Source organism: Argopecten irradians, chromosome 2 (genome assembly GCF_041381155.1).
Source record: "Argopecten irradians isolate NY chromosome 2, Ai_NY, whole genome shotgun sequence".
Taxonomy (NCBI): domain Eukaryota; kingdom Metazoa; phylum Mollusca; class Bivalvia; order Pectinida; family Pectinidae; genus Argopecten; species Argopecten irradians.
The window spans coordinates 1,578,078-1,604,013 of record NC_091135.1 but is presented as its reverse complement, the minus strand read 5'-3'; the positions used below and the strand labels follow the sequence as shown (position 1 = coordinate 1,604,013).

Here is a 25,936-nt window from a genome sequence, read left to right as displayed (position 1 = left end):
GTCATCATAGTGCATTTTTTTTATTATTATTATCTTTTTTCGCCATTGTTTCAAATACACTGTATTTAATTTCTGAGCGAGTCATGAACCAAAAACATTACATACAATTATACTTAACAAAATTGATTTCATGCGCACACAATCTTCATTTGTACAGGTATACATCAAGTGTCATTGCCCTATATTCCACCAAAACAGTCCATATAAAAGGAAAAAGGCTACGACACTCAAATCTTATACATAGAAAGTAAAAAAAAAAAAAAAAAACTTTTTCAAGTATGAATACTAATTGCCATATTTTGCATGATATTATTACAAACATGTACATGCAAATTAGATAATTCAAAGAAATTAATTTACCAGGTATCATTACACGCATGTAAAAAGTTATTTATGCATGTGTTGCTTGGCAAATGCCTAATTTTCCTTACATCGCTATACATTTTCAATTCGTTTTTTAATACCCTAAAAATGTCAATTTCCTTCGTTCTTTTTTCACTAATGTAGTATGTTTTATAAACAGAAAAATATATAATCGATACTAGGACATTTACATCTTAATATACTGGCGATTCCGTTTTATAGCCGGTAATAATATATTTGATATTTGCAAAGTTCCTTCCAATTTTAATTTTCTTAAACGTTTCATTGACTTTTTCCCAGAATCTTTTAACATGTTCACATAAAATAAAGAAATGATCGTAATCCTCCGTTACCTGACATGTAGTACACAAAGGATTGGATTCTATTTTCCATTTGTACAGTAATTTTTTACAGGGTAGTATACATATGAAAAGTTTCCACCTAAAGACTTTTAATTTATTCTCATTCAAAGAGTGAAAACTAAAGTTGAGGCTTGTTTTTAATTGAGTATTGCTTGACAATTAAAATATATTTTTCCAAAAATTAAATGTATGTGCTTTAATTTTCTTATTCTTTACTAATAAGTCATAAATTACTTTATTGGTAAGCTTTTCAAGAGGAATACACTGTCTACTCTTAGTCGTTATTTGCAATTTCAAAACATCATGCGTGATTGTTGTATTAATAGAAGAATTAGATTGGAGTTCCTGTAACCACCATTTTGGAATTGATTTTTTCAACATAATAAGCTGTGACATCCAGTTCTGTTTCGAGGTCAGCTTGTTCAAAATATACTTCTCACAGAATTTTCCAGACTCGTCGATTACATTGTCAATTGTTAATAATTACTAACAATTTCTAATATCACTTTATCAAACATTTCTGTCTGTGTTTCTAAATGTACAGCGATAGGCCACATCCCAGAAAGTTCATTCAAAACTGAAGCGGCGTAAAACTAGGTTAAAATGTAAACAATGTCAAAATGTATTCTCACGCCGGTCAGAGGTCAGCGCGTGACCAAGCATCTTCATTGGGAAATGAAGTGATCGGAGTTTACTAGTTTCATTGAAGCGGAGCGAAGTGAAAATGTAAATATTCCGCATTATTCCCTGTGTCCATTGTGGTCAATTGGTTAAATTAAAGTTTTACACATGAAATAATTGATTAAACCACCAACATTCTAGCGTGCACAATAGTTACAAAACAATACAATTCCAGTTATAAAATCCCATTTAGTTCGGAAATAAATCAAAGTTTGACATGTGTTGAGACAGCTGCTTTTTAACTAAACATGTATTATATTATATGATTGGTGTTTATATATAGAACGTTTTTGCCCGACTCTAAAATGACGTCATCAGTAAAGGGGCCTTTAACCTTTAACCTCATCTAATACACTTGAATTACGTTTTCAGTTCTATGTAAACAATTAATGTGAATAACCATCTTCAATTTAGAATGAAGACGTATTTTCCACTTCCATACTTCTTTGACAAGTTTCCTTTTCTATGTCGCCAATCTATTGTACGAAACCAGTGGCCTATTATCGGTTAACAAAACAACTGTGCCACGGAATATGTGGACTCAAGCTACGCGGAAAATATCGTTGCTTTTCATTTTCCGGTCGATATGACCCGTATAAAGCAGCTCTAAGAGTATTTTTAAGTTTGTGTCGCGTATTAAAATGACAGACACGACCGATCCATTTGAATCTACATTGTGTACATGTTTAGTGGGGCTACCTGCTAGTACAATGGGAGAACGATAGCAGAGTGATAAATAATTAATTCTTACCTCCACCAACGATGAGTAGTTTAGTGGCTTTACTATACCATTGAGTGTTGTTTTGATGTTTTCCCTGCTAATTTTGATGCTTATGAAGATCATCTTGAATTAATTAGATAATAATGAGTCATATGTATGGGACTAGTCGATTTGATTGGTCGGTTCATTCTGGTTCACTGAAAAGCAATGGGTAGACGGTGTTTACACCGATATCTATCATTTAACGGCTTTTATTTTTTTTTAAATGGGAATGTAAAGGTTATCGATAATTTTGTAGAGTCGCACAATCTATTGATGTACCGTTAATACTACTCGTATAACCACAGTCTGAACAATTTGATTAAAAAAAAATAAAATGTTAATTTTCATAACGCGGGTCGTCTTATGTTTCTCGCCGTCGTCCTAAACACCACGCGGTAGTTTGCTATCAATGCGCCAGACGGTAAAACAGCTAAATGACTATCCACTGTTATCATATATTACGCTGGAAATCTTACATATGTTTAGTGGTGTAACTTCATCTTAAGTAACGGTATATATTTTCTGGTATTTAACGTTTTTTTTAGAAACCGTTATGTTTTGCTCCGGAAAGGTAGTGGGCCTTTAAATAGATTCTGTTATCAATAAATTGTAACTAAATATCTTTGGCAAACCTAAACACATCTTGGCAATTATATTATGTGTATGTATTTATCTGATTTTGTGTCGAACTTCGTCGTATTCTCTTCGATGCTTTTGTGGACGTATCTATTAGCATCTCTAACGGGTTCCTTGGGGACGACACAACTACAGTGCAAGTCTTAAAACTTATTTATTTCTCAAATGTCTTTTGGCATTAGCTTCATTTTGACCAATAAAGTTATGTCATGTAAAAATTGATGAATTTCGATTATATTATGTTCAGGTCTCATAAAAGCTGGTGAATTAGGAATATGCAGGACTCTGACAAAGCCTTATTTTGAAGCATGTTTTGTTTTCTCTGAAAATTGAAAATCACACACTAGCTTTTAAAAAGACAGTGATTTGCTGAGTCGATTAAAATGCCTTTAAATTTTTCTGACCTGGATTTACTTCGTTTTATATTCCTTGTGATGTTAAAGAATACGCTTTCTCTGTTGGATTCAGCCCTGCATAAGGGCTTAAGAATTGTACCGGCTGTCCCTATTGCATGATCGTAAAAGGCGACTAGATTTAGGATATTATCTTTTCTCATTTTCCTAACTAACTTAAATCTTGATAACGTCTCCCTTGATACCGCCTCATCTCTGGCCTGTTGTTTAGTGCTCGCCCCTGAGGTAGGCTCTGGGTTCTGTTCCTTGGTCGAGACACACCGAAGTCTATAAAAGTGGTAGTTTCTGCTCCTGCTTAGCGCTCAGCATTAAGGAAGTAGGACGACTGGTTCGCCCCCCTTTGTCAGTATAATGTGACCGGGTGGGGTGTGTTTCTTGGTGTCTTCGGCAGCATGCTTCATTGATATAGCAAGAGGTTAAGAGTTGCACTATACAAGAAGACAAAACACGAACATATCGCAGTCTCCCAGGACACGCACCTCGCACTTTACACACGCTACACACTGCATACATAGGAGGTCGTCCTTACATGACCCTGACTGTTAATAGGACGTTAATTAATCAAACAAACAGACAGACAAACAAACCCCTTCGTTCTTTCATCTCCGATACATACTGTTCTCTTTATCTGTGTTATTACGTTGTTATGACCGTTGTGGACTTGATGTACAATATACAGGGCTATGAAGGTAACTACAGAAGTCGAAATGTTACCGGAGTCATATCATTTTGTTAAAACTATGTTACCAAAAGTCTAAGTTTAGGTGATCTGTCTGTTTGAGAGGCTATCTAATGAGATGTAACTCGAGTGTCGGTCTGGTCTGATTGTCCTCGGGGAGCTCCTGGTGTCACAAATATAACGCATCTTCATCAAGCCACAAGTCATCAGAGAATGCAGAACAATGTCCTGAAGTACAGTTTTACCCTATAGGGAGAGGGTTGGAAATTATAGAAAACTTTAGAAAATAAAGTGAAAATACTGAGTTGTATGGCCATTAATAGTGGAATATAGCCCAGACATCATCACGGTTTAGTGTAAACGTGGGCGACATCAACACCTTTTTGTACTTGGTATATCAAGCAGATTTTGTCACAACAAAACAAGCCTTTATACTTTCAAAGTAGAATTCTTAATTACTTCTTAATTTAGCAACATCTCAAACGTTGTCTTAAATATCATTATGATATATTTGTTTACGAGTATGAATTCGTTTCTGTGATAGTTGTGGAGGTTTACATCCGTTGTTGCTTATGGTTAAAGCTAGACGATGCAATTGGTTAATCAGAATAGGAATTTCTGTAGTGGTGCTCTGAGTGTACTTGTATATAGCTTAACCCACTCTTGTGTAGCGTCTAATACTTGGAGACGAGTAAGAGTGGTCATGTAGGACTTGTGGATACCTCCGTGTTCTCTGTCGATCGGACAAACCTAGTTGATTATGAAAGCAATCGAGAAAATTATATTTTCTACAAGTAGGTGCACGCGGCACGTGATGAGTTAAGTCTCATTTTCTGACATCTTTGTATAGATGTTTACGATGTGGCATAGACTTATTTTCTGTTGAATTGTACGTGTCGTAGTGTACATCCGGGTCTGCTGCTCCAGTCTGACGGCCACTTCACCACTGATTACAGTATATGACAACCATACATCATATTTACCGTCCTCGAAATTCATCACTGATTCCTGCTGAAACTGTGGGGAAAACTTAATTACATTTCTTCTATTGAAGAAACCAAAGTACAATGAAATTTCTTTATTTGATCAGTCCTTTCCACAAACATAAATTAGCCATTGCGGAGTGCCAATGAAAAAAATGTCAAAAAGCATTAATTTACTAATTTGGATATATATTTACAATACACTATACATATCTGACACATATCTGACTAGCACCAGATTAATTAATACCATGAATCCAAGAAGGATACAACCATAATTTTGAAGCATTTGTTATTTGCAGATCTTGTCTACTTGTATGGCCGCACGAGAGCATCCAAGAACAGCACGTGGTTTATCATAGACTATATCGGACTATATTCACAAATGTCAAATGGAATTTGAATGTTAAGCAAGACTTCCATTTTAATCGTACAGTTCTCTAGTTAATGATATTAGAAATCCAGTTTCTGTTACTGGTGTAATTATTGTTACAATTGCACCTCCATGTGAGCATTGAACAGGTTTGAAAATAGAAACGTAACTTACAATACTACTAGCAGAATTTACAACGTAACATATCATCACAAGTGACTGGATACCTAATTATGAGAAAATTGTTTCATTTAATTGGTAGAGGGTGAATTATACATCAACAAGATAGTTCTATAGCACGCAAGTTAACAACGAATGTCTAAGGCACTACTTGGCTTGGCTTGTTTGACCTTTCGGAAGCTGTAATAATGGGCGAAATACTATTATCAGAACGACTGTGGGTCCAAATCAACTCTCAAGTGTATCGTGAAATCATACGCCAACTCAACATGCGCAAACGACAGGCGAATGCATGTAAAACACTTCATTGTCATTCCGCCTTAAATCTGCAACCAAATAAACTATCTCTTAATTGTATCCAAAATTGGGTTTTGTCCATGTAGTACGGATGTTTCTGAGAAAATATCAAGTGTTTTTTGTCTTTTGATATTTTTATAATGTGAAGAAAGCAATACATCGTAAGCCTAACCAGGCAAGAGGTTCGTTATCTCTCGTAATTCTCGTCTGATTTATTTCTCACTTGTCATTCTTTGATTGCGATTCTGCGTTTGTTGATTCAAGCTTCATGTGAAATCCGTTATCCTGGGGATAATTAGGATTTTCTCAGGGGCTTTTCGACGAATTTATGTCTAGCAACGGAAAATCAATATTCAGAATTTGTTTTGCATCGTCAGCATTAATCAGATATTTCTGATATTAATGAATTAAGGACTTATTTGTATTTGTGCTTCTGATAATGATATTGGAAGGGTCATTCAATGACGTTTATTTCGATGGGACAGTCGTTATACCAATCTTAATCAGGGTGACAAAATAAGCCGTCTTCTCTGTTAAAGCTGAAAATAACAGAATGTTAAAGATACGTCAAGGTTAAGGATCGCCGTCTTGTGTTTTTGTCTGCTTAATGAATTAGGGAAATACACTTATTGGGTGATGTTCTGGTTGGTAAATCCGATGGACATACATGTACCATTCTGTTGCTATTTTTAGGTCACCTGAGATGAAGTCTCAAGTGACCTATTCTAATCGCCTTTTGTCAGTCGTCGTCCGTCGTATGTCCGTAAACAATTTACATTTTCGACTTCTTCTCCAAAACTGCTGAAGCAATTTCAATAAAATTTTGCACAAACCTTCTAAGGCATAAGGCCAATCAAAATTGTGAATGATATGGTCCCCACCCCCCAGGGGCCTGTGGGAGGGGCCAAAAGGGGTAAAATTGAGTAAAATTTCAAAAATCTTCTTCTCTACTCACAGATGTGATAGAATTGAATACTCTTCATAGATAGAAAGGTCTTAAGGTCCTTTACAAGAATTGTGAATTATATGACCCTGGGGTCTCTAGTTTCCCCCTAGGGAGGGGGTTAAGTTTATTATAGTTTATATTGGGAAAACACATTTTTGCGCATTATTTGGTCATTTGTAATAGGAAATGAGTCAAATGTTGTCGGAATTATCAGTATGAGAAGGCCATTTAATCATATTAACAAATTTTCAATGACTGACCCCCAGGGGCCTTAGGGGCGGGGTCAAAATGGGTCAAATAGGCTAAAACTTCAAAAATCTTCTGAAATTCTGGAAATGGTAGAATCAAATACTTTTCATAAATAGAAAGTTCTTGAGGTCCTTTACAAAAATTGTGAATTATATGACCCTGGGGTCTCACGTTTCCCCCCTGGGGAGGGGGTCAAGTTTACTATAGTTTATATAGGGAAAACACATTTATGAGCATGTTTTGCTCAATTTTCATTGGAAATGAGTCAAACATGGTTAGAATTATTAGCCTGAGATAGCATTTTAATATCATATCCACATTGGTCCTGGCCGACCCCCTGGGGGCAGAGGGGCGGGGCTAAAAAAGGGTAAAATAGGCTAAAACTTCAAAAATCTTCTAAAATTCTGGATATTGTAGAATCAAATAATTATAGATGGAAAGGTCTTAAGGTGTTTTATTAAAGTTGTGAATTATATGACCTTGGGGTCTCACGTTACCCCCTGGGGAGGGATCAAGTTTACTTTAGTTTATATAGGAAAAACATATTTGTGAACATTATTTGCCCAATTTTCGTAGGAAATTAGTCAAACTTGATTAGAATTATTAGCCTAAGATATAACATTTTAACATCCATATCCGTCCTCGATGACCCCCTGGGGGACCAGAGGGGCAGGACCAAACAGGGTCAAAATGATTAAAATTTCAAAAAATACCTCTACGTTCACAGGTTTGATGGAAGCAAATACTCTTCATAGTCTAAAAAGTCAAATTTATAAATCACTGACCAACTTCAAGGCCCAGCATATGGTGTTTATATGTCTTTAATTTGTTTCATTATTTGTTTCATTATATATTCAAACTCAGGTGACCGTTAAGGCCCATGGGCCTCTTGTTAATATTGGTATCAATAATAAAAATCGGTTTATACGTGTAAGAAATGTACTTCGTGATGTACATAGAAATATAGCTATGTATGATCATAAAAGTACATACATGTACTATATTTCTTAGAAGGATGACAGTTGTCTCCCTTCGCGGCGGATCGTTGCCGTCATGTCTATCTCGTGCTTGAGATTGTCAGACATGAGCCAAAACCACTTATCGAAAATGTAATATTACGCTTACCATGTGACAACACCAATCGCCAGTCGGGAATAGATTTAATCTTCACTTGGATGGAATTACTAAATGTCAGTAGAGAAGAGAGAGAAACCACTGATCATGATAGCAAGTGTTACAGTCGATTTCTATTTTACTTAGTTACACACACGATTGGAATCAATCTGGTGAATGCGTTCCGTCCAATTCATTTCGTAATTTGTAACTCCCATGGTGCCTTTCATCCTCCATATGTTGTAGCAGTAGTGAACAAACGAAACCGATTCCCTTTCCATTGAAATCGACGAAAATAACTGAAAAAATCGATCTAATAATACTGCTCCTGTCAGCTCGGCTGACTATCTATAAATAAATAGTGTGAGAAAACCTTTACAGTATCGAACATATATATCCCTGCACTTCTCGTGTGTGAAGTTGTAATCTTGGAATAAGTTAAACCTAGCATCTTTTAAGGTTCGGTGTACATCCTTTCCATTAAAGAAGCAAATAACAAAGATCAATCAAGGAAACGATGTCTTGGAGTGCAGCTAGCCAACAGAATATAATATTGCGCTTATGGAATTCTGTGATTTAGAAATGGTAATTGGCCGGAGCCCGCGACAACAGGGTGGTTAATGTGTCTGGCATTCTATCACAAGCGCTCCACAGCCTGCCTGCTCGCACGTAACCACATTGTACAGTTGTCCAGGTATAGACTGTAGATCGATGCTTTTCTCCAGGAATTTTTTGCTCTTTTCTTCAAGCAAGCTATCCTGATCCTAGTTGTTAATAAAATGTATTGCATAACGAACAGATACTGATTAAATTTGATTTTATTAGATGTTTAAATCTAACTACATATAACGAAACCGTAATCCAAAGTGATAATGGGTTGAGTACAGACAAACATACCACATCATATTGTGTCAGCGTACATCTTACAGTACGTTCTGTACGTATTGTCAAATCACTGTTGTTTGGCAGAGCTATGCACAACCAATTGAACGATTGGTGTCTAGTTCCTTTTGTAAGACATTATCTTGTCCCTTAGGTAGAGTGGAGACATATTCATGAAAGTTTTATTTATACCTGGTGTGAACAGAGACACCTAATAATTAGCAGTACGAGGGGTTCGAAGGTGTTGACACTTGGAATCAGATACGAAAACTCGTGTTGCTTTCATTACACTGTAAAACCATATTAATATCATATAATGTAGACACCTACGTTAAATCTGGTATGATTAATGTTACACTAGTATACGGTATTCATATAGCAGGAGGTGACGTTAGCGCTTTCTTTGTGTTCATACACGGCTGGTGCACATTGTTGCTATTTACAATTTTATATTTCATATAATCGTGCAAATGGCATTTTTCATTCAACAAAAACTGCGCTTTTATACCTTGATATGGGGCAAAGTAAAACAGAATATAAATTTCATTCATTCTATAAAATTGAGTAAATGTAGAATTTGATGCCGATTGCAGTTTATGTATTACGTACATTTTCGTTAAACTTTAGTTAAGAAATTTTGTCAGATGAACATGGCAGTTATATATGTATATTTGTATTTATCTTTTGCTTTTCCTGTCTTTTATTTCCCTTTTATGATTTATTCTGTTCTTCCCCTATTCATAAATTCAATATCTACCACTTATTTTTGCACTGTCTCAACAGCGCGGAATCTATTCTGTTTCAATTTCACGGATATTTCCAAGGAACTACGCTATCTGATCCGGCGTCATTTCCAGCCATCATTGCCAGGCATGTACCGACTAAGGGGGCTTTAGGGATTTACGTTTGGAGTGATTCATAGAACTTGAATCATAGGAAATATCGGTACTATAGAAACTGCCAGGATTCGTTCTAAATACGGGGCTACCTACCACTCCCCAAGCCCGTATACTTTACATGGTATTATCGAGTCTGGCCTGGGCTGTGATAGCTCGGTCTGCGTGTTATCTTCGCTAACTCTGAAGGAGTAAAAAACAAGTGACGACTAAAAAGCCATTTAGTATGTATGAACCGGTGATCTGGGGGAAATAAAGGACCAATTAGATACCATGATGCAATGTTTACTGACGAGCTGCTTGGAGTACGAAAGATGCCACGCGCTTTGTGCATACTTGGTTTACGACCGCTTTGGTAAAGCTGATACACAGACGCTTCCCTTGGTCAGAATCCTATAATATTCATCTAATACATTTATGCATTTATCACCCCTAAAGGATCGAATTACGTCATCGTTTAAATATGAGTAGCATACTTGACGAGGCCTTAAGGACGCAACGGTTGTAGAATACACTTTGTTTAAGTTGTCTAGATCTTGTGTGCTTCTGTGCGATCGTTTGATATATTAGGTGGTGTATTGGTGGATCTCTAAGGTTTACAATAATCTGCCTGTCGTCATTCAAGTCATCCGATACTTAAACGGTAAATAACCCAATAAATAACCTACTAAGTAACCCACTAAATGATTTTATATCAGATTATCGCCAGTTTTTCACCTTCCTATCTTTTCTATTAGCACTTTGTTGGATATGTTTTAATTTTAGTCGCCTCCAAATACCATTGTTTTGGTCTTAATTATCACAATAGAGATCGAGAAGATCTGTATGGTACAGGGGATTCTGATGTGATGTTTGTGTGGAGAGATCGAGAAGATCTGTATGGTACAGGGGATTCTGATGTGATGTTTGTGTGGAGAGATCGAGAAGATCTGTATGGTACAGGGGATTCTGATGTGATGTTTGTGTGGAGTGATCGAATTGATCTGTATGGTAAAGGGGATTCTGATGTGATGTTTGTGTGGAGAGATCGAATTGATCTGTATGGTAAAGGGGATTCTGATGTGATGTTTGTGTGGAGAGATCGAGAAGATCTGTATGGTACAGGGGATTCTGATGTGATGTTTGTGTGGAAGGCTCTCAAACATTCGGACAATGAATCACTGCGGTTTTTGTATCAAAATCCAGTGTTCTCTATATACTGAAACAATTCTATCACTGGAGGCTTCGTTAAACGATAAATCACGAATATGTATAGGAGAAACACCGAAAACTGTGGAATAGTCAAGATAATGAATTGTTCGAGGCCCGTAAGGGCCGAGAACTATTCATTATCTTGACTATTCCACAGTTTTCGGTGTTTCTCATACTTAAAACATAGCACCGAAAGTCACTATTCCACTGGGTATTGTTTAACTATTACAAAGCTCCAGGTAAACCCTTACTACCTATTTAAACCTTGAGACCTATTCATGATTCATTTTATTACCTCACTCTGAAAATAAGAATCATGATTTGCATGCTTTTTTTGAAAGCACTATTCACAGGTACTATATGGTACTCACACTGAAACATTTACTCAGTTTAGTTATCACAGTTCAACATGGACGACCATACATATGTAGCTCATGAATGTAGATTTTGAACACAGAAGTGATGATTTCTGCATAAGAATTTAAAGTGATTTGGGCAAAAAACTTTTCCCATGAAACATAGCCCTTAGAGGGAGCTAATCAAAATTTACAACAACCAAAAAACCAACAAAATATTCCTATATTTTGAATTATTATACTACCGGTACATATAGAAAAAAATGAAAGCATGTTGCAAAAGAGCGTGTTTTTGAAAGTACACCTTGGGATTATTATCTTCATGAAAGGTATTGGGATGTGAATTTGTTTGATAGATGCCATTTTTATGGAATATGAAGTGATTTGAATAACGAAAAAAGGAAAAATCATGTCAAGCATTGCATCTGTAATTTCATTTTGGCAGAGAAATCTTTATCTTCTCTCCTCTGGATTTGTTTAAGTGAATTCTTCTCTGGATCGTGAATACAGAGGCTGTGAAATAAATGATGAAATTTATTTTTGAATGAAGTGATGAAAAAATATATCGGTATATTATGAAAATAAGTTTACAAATACATCATGACAACGTTGACAAGTACATGGGTTACTCTTTAATCCATCTCTCCGTGGATTTAGTGACAGAGGATGTATTTCTGACTACATGCTAAGCTATTTCAACTGTGGAATAGTTACCTTTTCCCGTGGAATAGTTCACAAACTATTCCACAGCAAAAGGTAACTATTCCAAAGTGGAAGGTGATAATAGTAGACTTTGCTCCGACTATACCTCAAGCAATAGCAATAGATGACATCACCATTAGCGTTAGAACACCGACGTCCCTAAGCAACATCACCACGTGAAGTTCCTAATAACATTTTCTTAGATCTATTGAATTCCTTCCCAAACCAAATATGAATTTCTTCCTTGGGGAGGTTAGGCGTTAAGCCGTTTTCATTGTTGTTTTCTATTGATTTTAGCAAGAAACATGACCACTTTTTTGCTGCGTCTGAATTTGTTCCGTTAAAGCGGTATTCCGTATGATGTGAACATTTAATATTGGCCAGTACTGCCTATCACCTTTACCCTTTGGCATTCTCTCTACGCCTGCTCATATTGCTTTGCAATCAGGACTCTTCTCACTAGAATATATATTTCGGGAGCTGAACTATCCCGCCATTCTTCTTTTTTACATAGACCACAAGGTTATTCTCTCTTACCAAATAAATCACATTGCATCATCCATTGGGGTCCTAAACCTATACGTTAACGCCCAAGATGTAGTTATATAGGTAATTCTGAAAATATCGATGTAAAATGCTGTTACAATAGTCGACGACATGATCCAGTGATTGGATTTCTTGTTATATCACAGATTGTCTCTTTTATAAATAGCTCTTTGCAAAATTAAGCATATTCATAGTTAAAACACAGCGTAAAGTTATTTTTGGGTTACATTTCATGGAATGTACTGGATGTCTATAAGTGACATGTAGCCGGTTAATATTAAGATTTTGGACCTCTGCTCGGTTTATATTTGATCATTTTGAACAGTGATTTTATCATAAACCAGTTATATGTAAATCCTGAGAACAGCTCGACGTGTTAAGGCATAAATAATTTCAGAAGAGTTTCAAAATACTTTTATTAGAATTATGTATCTTGAACAACAAACACATATCATTTATATATCTAGACAATAACGATAATATTCAGAATTTTAACCTGAATGTATTAATTCTATCTTCACTATAACGGGCCTCGTAGCTGTATCCTCTCACACATATAGTCAGTTTTCGGCTTATCTTCTTAATTTAAAATATCATGAATTTTCCTTTTTTATTCCTCTTTGATTTTAGATACTTGAATAAAATAAATATATTATGAAACTTATCAACTAACATGCGTTGTCATGATGTGATATAACCTATACACTAGTTATGACATTCGTGTGACACGACATTATGAGTATAGAGCTTACAGACCGTCTGTAGTATGACAGAACTGCTGCATCATGTAACCAATCCACTATAATCAGTGTTTATTTCTGATCTACGGAGCATGTGGACGCAATGTCATTCAGATATATTGAAGTGACAGTTATATAATTAGGTAAATTGGCTTTGATCCCTTAAATATGGTTCGTGAAATAGCTCAGTTTCAACTTATATTTTATAAAAGCACACTATTTGATATGTAAAAACACGTATGATTACGTTTCATATTTTACATTATTCCTCATAATGAATGGGTAAAACGATATATTTAACATCAATTTAGTAATATATTTTTTTTGAAATGGTTTGTGCGTCTCCCATTCAAGTTGTTTGCATTCTCTGAGCATGTTTATCGATTCATAAACCTTCTCTTTCCCACTTTAAATGGTAAGCGCGTGTTTGATGTGGCTGTGAAATTAGCATACTTCGATCAGACAACAAATATGTTTGGTGAATAAGATGGTGACAAATGTGAATTAAACAGAGCAGAACCTGGCAGACCGTTGTGTCTGTGTAGTGTTCCATTTCACCTCAGATTACACCAGAATGCATGGACACTACCCATTGGTGTAGGTAGGGTTATGTGGTTTTAATGACTCAGAATTAAATTTTTTTAGACATTTATAGAGATTTCATTTTCGTCCATGTATAAACCTATTACTGATTTCGTCTATAAAGATAAGTAATTTGCAATTGACCGTAACTGTCAGGCATATTGTGCGATGCGTTACCAGTCTCTAGAATAGAAAGATCACCACTAAAATTTAGTTTGATATTTTCCCCTGCTACTTGTCTGATTCTAAGTTCTAAACTAGAGGGAGATACCTAGTACATTATCATTCAGCTGAGAAAATCCAATCAACAAAGAGGGCCTGATGACCAGTCTAGAATATCGTCTTTATCGCCCCATATATCGGGTACACGGTGCCGCGTTCGCATACTATTTATCCTATTTTCCCAAATTCAAGTTTATTTTTTTTTTAATTCTTTTAGGGTTAATTATTTATCATATAGTTCTACTTCGTGCACTTAGTTTGGGTTTAGATGATATGATGATAATAAACTAGAAAAAGACATCCTAATCCAGGTATATTAAAGTCCATTATAAGCTTTAATCATACTATCAGGTACCATCCAATTTCATAGCAGTTCATTACAGAGGAATTACATCTCTAAATGTCCTAGGAGAGTCTAGACCGTCCACTGTAAGGCTCCATTTTACCGTAGTTTCCTTTCCGATATTGCTGTTTTTTATGTCTGGCCGTACCACTACAAATCGATTGTTATTTATTTCAATTACATCTTTATATAGTCCTAGGCAAGGAGAAGTAAGATAACTTATAACCTATCAGGACTATTGTCATTACTATTGAACGTTATCCTGTGAATCAGAATAAGAAAACTGACAACTTAAATGAGAGAAAGCACAGACAAAATGGTCTGATGTCCTGACTCGATAATTGCGGATGGCAAAACAAAATAACAGTTAGACTGGAAAATATACGGTAGGGTGTATAACTAGAATGGAAGCCGTTCATTGATTCACGACAGAAAAGAATACTTGCCCATTTATAGTGCTAGCATACTGAAATATGGCATCAAAGCTACCGATAAGCCCACTCAAATCGGCCACGTTATACTGGGTGAAGACCTGGCCAGGTGACGGTAACCATATGCCAAACGCTCACATCAAAGATAAACGCTAACCTCAAAGCCAAACGCTTACCTCAAAACCAAAAGTTAGGCGGTGTCAAAAGGTAACGTTAGAATTAGAAAGGCAGTTAGGAAGCAGAAAAAACTATACATCAAGTTTATTTCTTGATGTATTCCAGTCTTTTTTCACATCAATTTACTGGTATAAAACCATCGTTCTTTTCACCAATCAAGTCCTTTTTGTTTAGCTTCTAAAACCGAGAATAAAATAGACTGTTAACTGACAACGCATATATACATTTTAAATCAGTATAACGTCCTAGCTACAGGGCAAGGATGAACAGACAAAAATTAACGGATAGTGTGTTGTTATCGGAACAGTAAGACAGTATGTTATCTATTATTTTAAGGTTTATCTTTACTAACGACCCAATTCAGAAGTGTAGTGGGCAATTACCAATGTCATAGCAAAGCTTTTAACATCATGGTAATTTCTGATAGATGATAAGAAATCTCTCCTCCTGGCCTTTTGTCGCGTCGTTAATCGTGACATTCATCCGTTTATGAAATCGAAATGACGATTTATGTTGTGTAGATTATAGAGTGTATTGATTAAATACTACGTGTGTAACTTGACCACTGTTTGACAGCTGTCAGCTAGGGATGTATGTTTCCTAGTTGTATGTTGCGTGTATGTAAAAATTTACTTCTCAAGTTTTGGGCGCCTTAGAACGAAATCTGGCATTAGCGTTGTACTTTCAATATGCCATGGCGTCGGTCCATCTCTATACACACAGTTTTACCAGATGCCCACAATTTCGTTAATTGTACACGGTGATACTGCTGTTGAGGAGGTTCTGTTCGTACAGTTTTCCTTCATTAAAATTGAAATCTAAAGGATGGACTTATATGCATCTGGAAAGTAACTTAATTATGGAAATCGTAGATAAACACACTTCTATATGAATAAAACAGAGCATAGTAAGTAAATGTTTATATTCCTGTATTGTTCTTTGTTTCTGAGTATATCAACGTATTTCTCTTTTTGTGTTAATCAAAGACTATATTGTCCAGATACAAGGCTTTGGATACTGCGCTATTCCCTTCTGATATAAAATTATCATAATGTTGTGATTAATGCTATCCTCTATGGTATAGTTACAGTTTGTGTATCTAGGTACAGTTGATCTTTATTTCTGACTAAACGTCCATGTACGTGTATTAGTGAAGAGTTACAGTTTATTAGAGTTATCTCCCTTCGTTTCATGTTGGGTTAGGTAGGTGACAACTTGACCATGAAGGATAGATTTATGGGAGACTAAAAAGATGTGGTTACCATTTGCTTTCTGGTGAGGAGAATAAGGTTATTCACCCGGTTGATCATTGTACATGTGTATCAAAAATGGAATTGGATATTCTGGGGAAGAGTAGACGAATAGGATATGGTCACTAGAGCTGGGAGATATTGTATCGTCCTTGGACTAAAACCGAAAACTTTGACATTACTGGTATAGTGTCCATACGATTAGAGAATATGGTAGTTTGTCCAGTACAATACTACATTGGTAAGCCTAACTACCGAAGATCGGTCAGTCGGGGAATGGGGCGACGATAAAGGGTTACACCTACACACGGTAGATCAATACATCAAATTAGGCTGTAGCCACGAGTGGCATCAAACTGCCAAACCCATCTCGTAGAGAGATTGGGTATTGATCACGTTATACCGACCGACAAGGAGGTATTGTACGTCACATATCAACCCTAAACTCTCACCAATCCTTCCTCGATCCAGAAACACGATTTCAATATGGCACACGTGTCTGTATGATAGTTTTAGCCTAGCTCTTTACAGTACATATGTACAAGACTGCAGTTCTTGAATTTAGAACTATTATAGAAATTAGTCTGAATATACGTTTTGCATCAATCCCTGTTGTTGTTCTAATAATGAACATTCCTATAATGGCATTTTATCAAAATTGTTCTACTTATTTGATATTATTTGGATTCCCTTGCTTGACAGAGATACATGGAAATCTGCTGTTTTGGCATTTGTCAGTTCCCTTCTTAATAGAGCTGTTTCATTTAAATAACATCTTACTTTTGTTTTATTTGCAACATGGTAATATAAGGATGGATTGCTTGTACATGTAATTGATGGAGTAAAAATCAAAAACGAGTGTAGCGAAATGTGTTTCAGGAAATTTAGATATAAATTTATCAATATAGATTTTAAATTGCTAATAGAAATAGTATTTCCTAGCTCAAGCAATAGGACAGAACACCGCAATTGTTAGATAAAATTTTCAGTGAAGGTTTGTTTTATTTATCGATACAGGGAATGAATGGCGCCTGGCTCTTTGAAAACTTGTCAGAGTCAGAGAGCGATTCATGTAAATAATACTTTTTAACTTGGAATAGCAATTACTGCTCTGGAAATAGAACTATAGGGAGACATATTGGGAAATCGCAAAGTTCCGCGGTGGTGCCTACTACAATGCCAGTCTAACCTCGGTTATACATGTAAGATGGTTACAGCCGCCGTGAGCTCCTGAGTCCATGAAACGCTAGCTTTATCACAAACCTTTATAGTATATATCGTTCTTTACATATATAATATTTATGTTTAATGTTAGGAGGTACAGTAAAGAAGAAAATAAGCATGTTTGTAGTCATTGTCATCGTAGTGAGACAAAAATCAATCAACTGGCTTGTTATTTGTTGAAGTAACCCCGACAGTATTCCTCATGTTGATAGGTAAAGCTTGAGACGGGAATAGGCTGGTTAAATCGGCATTGTAACCTCTTGTTTGGTAGTACATGCTCTAGTGGGCTTGTGCTTTCTGCTAAAGGCTAACCAAATGAATGAAATCTGATGGGGGAATGTCAACCTGCTAAAGGACAACAGCTGGGGAAGACCTTGAACCACAGAACGGTGGTTGTAGGTAGATCTGATGGAGAAAGATGGCTATACTAATACAGGATAACCCTAATCATGTCGTTCATTGGCGGATCTGACCACAGAGAAAGTCGGAAATTGTTTTGCATTGGCGATAATTGAAATTAGATAATCTTTTATATCAACTTGAGTCTACTATTGGTCCAAAATGGTCACAATCCGTACTACAATGTTTTACCACACACGGGTATAAGGTATGAATGGAAGTTATCCAAAGACGGTACCGATTATTAAAAAGTTAAACAGCTTTATGAATCAAATATTTCGACATTTGGGTAATATTAATTGTGGAAGTGTAGGTAAAACAATAAGAGTAAATAATCGGATACCATTTCAGGGTAATGTCTCAATGCTCCACATAGTCTGTTATTACTCTTTGTTATAATGCTAATGGTTTGGATATACTGGTCTGTCTTCAGCAGTAGTGATTCGAGAGCGCGCTTTAAAATAGAGAGGGATTACTGCTATCCCATGGAGACTAACACACACTTACATCAGTCTTCGTTAACTACATGTAACACATACTCACTGCATCTTATCATGAAACGTTACAGTACAAAAAGTCTTAGTGTCACAGCTGTTGCATGGTAATTGATATTGACAACGGTAATGTTTTTCGACACATACATTTCTTGTTACGTTGTGGTTGACACGTCCCGTCCGAAATAGTCTATATCATCACACATAGCCAACACGTAACCAATTGTCCGTACGTAGCAGCGATGATGATGAAGCTCGTCGGAAAGCTATCACTCTTTACATTCGGCTCCAATACCATGTCAGTATCACAGCTAGAGAAGATAGGAAGACGTATTGATCATGTATAATTATAGACTCTAATGAGGTTCATTAACACTTTGTAACATTATCGTAGGCAGCTGTCGAGGGAACTTCTCAGAGTTAATTACATCAGATAATGATGTAAACCAACAAAAAAGAAAACATTTTTCTATAAACATTGAGCCTCTTTGTCAAATCATATAAAACTTTGGCTTAGGGACTAATTAATTCTATTTCATGGTAATACTATAGTTTCTCAAATATTGGCTTTATTTCTTGTCCGACAACAGACATTGAGCGGCAGTAGAATATCAAATACTTTAAATATACCGGTACATGTTTACAGACCAAACGAAACACGGTGATTTTTAAGCTTCTGATGTACTGAGCCAAAGCTCGTCTGTATGTTATTACTGAACGCCAGGTCGGCGGTGTGGGGCTGACTGCTGTAATTACAAACATCAAACAAAGATATAATTGTCGTAGAACTTTGTCTTTAATTACACACAGCAAAGAAAAGACTTCCCTTCCTGGTCCTCCATTTATACACCGGAAATTCAATTGCAAGCACATACAACGGTGCTTACCATCAAAACAGTGTTGATGATTAAGCCTGGAATATATTAATTATCATTTAGTACATGATAATAATGAAAATAGAACTTATTTGTTGCCAGAAACTGTTCCCTGTAGCTACTTCCGCTGATTAACCACTTTGTCTGTTCGTCTTTTCTCATATTTACCTTTATGTCCTTGGACGTGTGATCCTTTAAACTTTTATTAGTGCGCAAATGTTTAAAAGATAGCTGCGCATCGTTCCTCCACGATTTATCCTCGACTTTCTTGCCTTCTCGTCACTCCTTCACATTTTCTCCGCGCTTCACCTTTTTCCCTCGCCTTCACGATCTAATTACGCCTTCGCCTTTTCACCATGCCTTTACGATCTAATTACGTCTTCGCTTTTTCACCATGCCTTCGCGATCTTATTACGCCTTCGCCTTTTCACCATGCCTTCACGATCTAATTACACCTTCGCCTTTTCTCCATGCCTTAACGATCTAATTACGCCTTCGCTTTTTCACCATGCCTTCGCGATCTTATTACGCCTTCGCCTTTTCACCATACCTTCGCGATCTAATTACACCTTCGCCTTTTCTCCATGCCTTCACGATCTAATTACGCCTTCGCCTTTTCCCCTTGCCTTCACCTTTTCCCATCACCTTCACATTTTCTCCACGCCTTCAAGATCTATTTACGCCTTTCTTCTTTTCCTCTTGCCTTCAGCTTTTCCTTTCACCTTCACTTTTTCTCTTTGCCTTCAAGATCTAATTACGCCTTTCGTCTTTTCTCCATGCCTTCACCTTTTCGCAATGCCATCAATTCTAACCACACCCATCCCTTAAATCTTTATCTATGAAACCGCCTTATTCATTGTCTCCGGTGCCTACAAACTTTCCCTTCTCTCCGATCTAGTCTACATAGAAGCACGCCTTGCCAATCATTGTAATGATTTTGCCGAATGACAGTAAATATAGTTTAAATGTGCCTGATTTTTCCCGTATATCAAACTCTCAACATCAAAGTGTGGACCAGGGTCTCGTTGTATCTGTCACATCGTGGCAGATTGATAAATTATTACTTTTTGTAATTTCACACCAATCGGTCTGGCTTGATAAATCGTTATGGGTTTCTTACATATTTTTACGAACACCAAAATGAGTGTTGTTGACCACGCTCTATATTTGTTCTGACGAATTATTGATATTATTGTTATTTTGTTCATTATCAATTTCGTTCATATCTGACATATCTAAGACTAAGAGCCTGTGAAGATCTGACCTATTCAGTATAGTTTAGGGGTATGTCGTATAGATTGCTCGATGGAACTTACACATGGTGAGACGGAATTCCAACTGTAACATCTACAATTACAGTTGGAAAACTATAACATCAGTGGGTTTACCAGATGTTAAAAAGGCCCTTAAGTATGAAAAACATCCAATTAGGTCTGCAGCAACAAACCTCATTGCTGCCTGTCTGGTGGACGAGTGCAGACGGTAAAGGATTGTGGTTCGTACTGGTAACTGGTACGATATTCATATTTATATTGCTTTCTATCTTTCAAACATTGTATTAGTCCTTCATGAAACTGAAAACAAAACACGAAAAAGTCATCATCTAACGACTTCGTTAAACAACTGGTGCATCCATATCCGTATTAGTAGATCTTATCAGAGATTTGTGTTTTCATATTTTATAGTACCCAAGGGACATTTGGATATAACGTAAATTTATTTTGTATTCCAAATGAATGTTTTCATTTGAAGTCCATAGTTTCGACATGGGGGTTGTTAGGTACGAACAGTGTGGTACACTTGTTATGTAGAGTGAAGGGCCACATGTTTTTGTATTATCATCACATCGGTTAATGTTGTTAATTGATGAAAAACATTATAGGCACCTGTACCGCGGTACATCAATAGATGGCACGTGTGTGCGCGTGTATTGCATGTTTGTGATACGATATCTGTCGGTTTATATACCAGATCACTTCCAGAGCTAGGATGTGTTCTTTCTTTAAAAACCTTCTCTGTAATTAAGATTACATTCGGGGAATGATTTGATGTGACGTGCCATTATCTACCATTTTATACAAATTGTAAAGTGCAAGAATTATGCCCTTCTAAAGCGATATGATCCTGTAGATGTTGGTAAGTTTATCACAATTTAATTAATGGAATGTAAAAATAATAAAACACATATGCATACTACTGATAAAAAGATAACAGGGAATAGCTCTTTTTGATATTTCGCTTTCAGCTTTTGACCAGGAAATTGGAAGCGTAGGCGGAAATTCGTTGCTTTGTTTAATACGAAAAATCTATAACATACACGGAACACTATATTTTCCTTTTGTATAACGACTACATGAGACTGTTTTATTGCAACGACCTCTTTTCCTTAGTAACGGCATCTGTTAAGTAGCCATGGTACGACCAGTGTTCCCTAGTAACGTTTTATAATGAAAATGAAAATAATTGTAGCTATGACACATGTTTATTTTTGACAACCAGTGTTCCCGATTAACTACATTCATTCCACGATGATAATGAGTTTCGGTTTGATAAACTAAGACAAGTATTTCTTCTAATTGTATTGTAAAACATTTCAAAGTCTAAACCTCTCCCATATTTCAGAAAATATTACTGTAATAAGTTTAATTTGGTTACTAACTTTGTATAAGTAAAATGTGTCGGCAGCTGACGTTGTGTGAAAGTTACACACTGTTACATGAACGAACAACAGAAATGAGAAACCAGCAGCTAAATTCAAAACACAATTTGATTATATATACAATATTATACAGAGATGGTTTACAACATCTAAAGTAATTGGTAGGTACAAGAGTAATACGATGATTTAAAGTGTTACTTATCCGTATGCGAATGTCCTGGTATAATCCTTGATCCTTCCAGGTTTCAAATTAATAATAATCACAAATCCACGAGGTAAATGAATGTCCACAGATGATTTGTAAAGTTCCAGGCAATATGAATAAATCCACACAAAGTGTTGTAATAATCCACAGATAAAGTCACAATAGCTCTCCCAATAGAATCTTATATGGCGCTGTACAATTCTTGATAGGTCTAATTACAGGTCTCATTACAGTTCTCATTACAGTTCTCATTACAGTTCTGATTAGCTTTGGACAGTTGGAGTATATATTTGTAGCTAAACCCTAGTTAAAAATATTGGAGAACCTTCTACTTCTAGAAATATCTAACTAAAAACAGTAAACAAATAAACACACAGAGCTTTTTGGAAATAGATCATTCTAGATCCCTACTTATAATCAACATGTTTACAAACATATTTTGTTTATATACATGATACTTTTCTAGAAAGTTCTATAACCTAAATTAATTATATGAACTTTATAGGATGTATTGATAATAAAGCTATAGGAGTTATCTCCCTTATCTAATAACTACATGTATTTAGTGTTATACATTACAACACGCATGTTGAACATCATCTTATGGTGATTTTTTTTCTTTTAAACCTGCAAAATTTATTGAATTTCTCCATACGTTATAAACAAACGCTAGCACACCTGAGCACCTGGCGAGAGGAGGCATATTTACGAGCTAAAACAAGCTTTGTTATTTTTTGATCTAACATGCAGTGTTTCTTCTCCGATAATTTATCATTTCGCAGACGCTATAATTTTCGACATTTGATCTGAACTATCATCAAGTTGTGATACCAGTTTGGCTATATATAGGTTATTAACATTACCCAAAAAAACGTCCCCAACAGCAACAGACTGCCTAAGGTCACACAAGGTGGCTGATCACATGATTGTCATGTGATACTAACAGACTGGATGTAGTAGTGGAGTTACTTTCTCAACTCATGTCTGTTCAATTTTGAATTTTAAGTTGTGGATGAAATTAAGCAAACCATGGATTTTGTCACAGTGCATGATTGCATTTTCTTTCCTGTAATTTTATTTAATTTTGTATGTTACTTGTCTTGCGAAAAATATTTTTTCCTTATTTTATGAAATCATGCATTATGAAAAACAAGAGTTTATCCACACCTTCCAATTCTGTGATTGGATAGTGGGTACTACGTCACTATGGTAACAATTGTGAGTATTGTAGATGTGGTATGGCAACTTCAACAGCAATCAACAATGACATTTTTTTTCCTTTTGATGTCCTCGAAATGAAATCGGGAAAAGGACCGCATTTAAAGGCATAATGATAACAGTTTACACCAGTGTTCTCTCCTGCTAGTACTCGAAAGCTCACATGGCTACACTTAGTTTCTGAGAGTCCAAACACTTAAAAACCTAGTGCTGTGATTTAACGATGAAAATAATAACAGGAACTGTGTCTCTACATAGTCCAAAATATAAATAAAGTTCAGAAGTGCAACTTGATAACCTACAAAAGGATTTTATACATAGATGTAAAACTCCCAAGTGACTTAGAAGTTATAAGTTTCTATCATATCGCTTTATGATTGCTAAGTTTGAAGCAGTTAACTTTTATCTCACTTGTAAAAAAAAAATATATATATATAAAAAAATTATAAAAAAGGAAAAAAGAAAATATGATGTAAAAAAAAGTTTCTTGGATTTGTTCATGTTTCTTTTCTTATTTTTCAATCCTTATTTTGTTCCCCGGAGGGTCTCGCTTGAGAGTAGAGATAATCATGGAATTTATGGTTACCGTATGAAATTTCAAATCACCTTTGAATAAAAACAGTTGGTAACTACTTAAAAAAAATAAATAAAATACCCAAATCGTTCATTATGAAGACGAAATATTCAGAAAAAAAAACCATGGGTTTCGATAGACAAGATTCCGTCAATATATTACTCTTATTGAAAAAAAACCTGTTTTCTATGATATAAGAGAACGTGTCTTATAATTTGCCTTTCCAATAGTCGTTTCGGTTACAAATTCGTATATAACATTAACTAGAACCTTATTGTATTTGTTAATAGGATCCAAGCGAAGTGTACGTTTGTTAACCACAGTGACCTGTTTAGTTGAATACCAATTACATTTTATCATTACCAGTGTGTCCTTGATATCGACACTTATAATTTAGGTGAATACTTTGTGATTGTGGCACTTATTGATAATCTATTGTGCCTTGGAGTATTACCTAGATAGCTTCAGTGCTATATTTCTCTTGTGTATTGTGTTGAAATAATCATATCACAAATCAACAACAAATATTTCCTCACTATCGATTGGCCACACCAACTCTGGACAAACGGACCAGCGAGGATGGTCTAGTCTCACGTTGTCTGCCATAATTTCATATCATATCAATGATATTGGTGATAAGAACTGTTATATAACTTGTAGCTGCTATTACATGGCCTGTCACACTCTAAGCCAACACCATCACCCAGCACAACTTACACAGGCTATGACTAGCATTATGAAAACGATGAATATTACCGCACAATGAAAGTTCGGGATAGGCCATGTTAGCGATGTGATGGGTCATAATATTGGCGTGTAAACGATCGCCTAGCCATGTCCAGTTATCAGTTTCCAGTAAATTGGTGTCGACACATATTACCATATACTGAAACAATTATTTTAAATGCTTTCTTCTTCAGCATGTTGTACTATGGATTTGTATGATGTTAAAGAGAACAAAGTTGTGTGTCCGCTTATAATTTCTCCCGGGTACAAGACCATCGCATACATGAATTAATTCGTAACTGTATTCAACATATACTAAAATGCTAATACTGACAATGCGTACCATCACCCCGTCTTTAGGCAATCGATCTGCTGGACAGTTTTCCTTAGGGACGTCCCTCGCCTGAAAAATGGATCGTAAAACTTTCATTTGGTGCTTAAAGGGACATAACTCTAATTTAGTCTCCCTCCGTTGTGTTGTAGCCAATGCTTATATTTTGTCTGGACATTGTTTCTTGCCGGTTAAAGACAGAGATTGATATGTAAGATGTGGTTGTTTTGTGAGAGCGGGATGTTCGTACTCAGACAGTCTAACTATAACTTGTTTTATTTATTGCCAGATTTCTGACCAGATCAGACCGGGGACTAGTGACTAGACCAACCAGAGTGACCATTTGTTCACCGTAAGTGTGTTTTTATTATACCATAAACGTCATAAAACGCGGTAATGATGTCATATAGATGTAAGTAAAAATACATGAAATGACAAGTGATGGTAAAAGGACAGCATATTTTGTGATGAAAGTTAAGTTTAATAACATGACATCTGTGTTTGTATTTGAATATATCTCTACGGGAGAAATTTCTTATCTGCTTATGTATATTACATATATCAAACATAATACATTTGCGGTTTAGATTAGAAATAAAGCGAATTAGTAACTTTTTTCCTAACCGTAAAGATACTTAATCGAATGACACACGATACGACTTTATACTTATTAAGCGACAATGACACACGATACGACGTTACACTAAGTACAGTGACAACAATGACACACGATACGACGTTACACTAAGTACAGTGACAATGACACACGATACGACGTTACACTAAGTACAGTGACAATGACACACGAAACGATGTTACACTGAGTATAACGACAATGAAACACGATACGACGTTACACTGAGTGCAGTGACAAT

General features: G+C 35.9%; 1 protein-coding gene across 5 annotated transcripts in view; it reads left to right on the top strand.

Annotated features, from left to right (window-relative positions):
- LOC138314065 (heparan sulfate glucosamine 3-O-sulfotransferase 5-like) overlaps positions 1 to 25,936 on the top strand; it is a 106,500-nt gene that overhangs the window by 66,901 nt on the left and 13,663 nt on the right. For all 5 annotated transcript variants that reach the window (XM_069254267.1, XM_069254258.1, XM_069254278.1 and 2 more), the window contains one exon: positions 25,351 to 25,413. The gene's annotated coding sequence lies outside the window, so the exon portion shown is untranslated. The remainder of the gene's footprint in view (positions 1 to 25,350; positions 25,414 to 25,936) is intronic.